This window comes from Lynx rufus, unplaced genomic scaffold (assembly GCF_022079265.1).
Source record: "Lynx rufus isolate CCGP_SWC_20201006 ecotype Redwood Valley unplaced genomic scaffold, mLynRuf1.p SCAF_6, whole genome shotgun sequence".
Lineage (NCBI taxonomy): Eukaryota > Metazoa > Chordata > Mammalia > Carnivora > Felidae > Lynx > Lynx rufus.
In genome coordinates this window covers 61,737,985-61,739,599 of record NW_025814878.1, presented here as the reverse complement: position 1 = coordinate 61,739,599, position 1,615 = coordinate 61,737,985, and the positions used below count along the sequence as shown (strand labels likewise).

General features: G+C 34.4%; 1 pseudogene; it reads right to left on the bottom strand.

Annotated features, from left to right (window-relative positions):
* Positions 1 to 652: 652 nt before the first annotated feature.
* On the bottom strand, positions 653 to 1,056 carry LOC124528962 (40S ribosomal protein S24-like; annotated as a pseudogene).
* Between the last annotated feature and the right edge of the window lie 559 nt (positions 1,057 to 1,615).

The following is a 1,615-nucleotide window of genomic DNA, read 5'->3' as shown; positions in this document are numbered from 1 at the left end:
CTCTTTGACCTTCAGTTTCCTAAGCCAAAACCAAGGTGGGTTGATTAGATGAACCAGCATGGTTTTACATTGACAGCTATTGACTGGACAATTTTGGAGGAAATATACATGTATGTGTGTGTATATGTATACACACTTATGCACATGTATTTATGTAAATATTGTATATAGGGTAGATAGGATTCAGGAATCAGAAAGACATTACTAAGCCATTTATTAGTATTTGACCTTGCGTAAGCATCTTAATCAACCCAGTCTTTCCTTTATAAAATAGCACTATGTGAGATTTATATACAATATATAAATATTTATACAATGTATAAATATATATATAAATATATATGATATAGTTATAATAAAAAGAATTAGGAACTAAATAAAAATTACTGTCCTTTGAATTCTACCTTTGCATAATTGTCTACATTAAACTGGACCCTATGCTATATTTAATCACGTTAGGTGGATATTTGGATTCAAATCCAAAAATCATGCATGGCAATAATAAAACCTCAGAAATCTTACGATAGGAATTATTAGAGTGCATTTTAAAATATACTTAAAATCTCTTTTTTTCCACATAAAAGTTCTTAGTTTATTAATCCACTCATGAAAAATCTGCACAATCACCAGAGACAAAGTCACTGCAGAATCTTTACTCTGTTTTTTTGCTGGCACCAACATTGGCTTGGGCAGTCCCTCTGACTTTCTTCATTCTGTTCTTGTATTCCTTTTGCTGTTTTCTTGAGGTAGTTTTCTTCTCATACAGACCATGTCTTCTCATACAGACCTATGTTTGGGTTCATTTTTTCTTTTCTTAATCCAAGGAATCGTAAATCATAGCAAAGCCCATTGTTTTGCCACCACCAAAATAGGTTTTGAATCCATATACAAAGATGACATTCAGTGTGGTCTTGTACATTTTGGCTATTTCTTCCTGAATTGCTGTCTTAGGTACTGTTGCCTTTCTAAGGTGAAGAGCATCAAGGACCATTTGTTTCTGCTGAAGTAGTCAACTGGCATGAACATCCTGGTCCGGGCGGTTACTCTGTTGTTCATGATCGCAGCCGAGCTTCAAGCAGCCAGGGAGGAAAGAAGAACTACTATTCGCAGACCAATCATATATTTAAAGTCTTGACATAATGAAAGCTTTAACCAAAAATACATTGTACTTGATGATTTGCACATTTGCCCTTTCTGTTCTGCACTGAATGTTACTTCATTCAGTGCTTTCATACTGTACCCGGGATCTTAGTTTATTTTATGCCACTTTGGAAGTGATTATTTTTTATAGAATTGGATGATGTGATGGCTAACCACAAGAAAACACTAAAAGGTCAAAGGCAGTAAAGTATGTTTTTTTCCAAACAGAAGTAAAAATGACTTTACGCTTCTGCAATGTTTCACTTTCATGCTTTTTATATTGGCTCGGTCAGGAAATACATCTCATTCACATTGATCATTATAGCACATGCCATCAGGATAGACGTAGCTGACTGTTCAAAAATAAATCAGCTAGACACCAATGACCATCAAGAAGTAATACTCTTTGAGTTCCCTACAGTCTGTAACCCATACATTTATGTCAACTTGCAGGAAAATATATTGGCAATAAGTC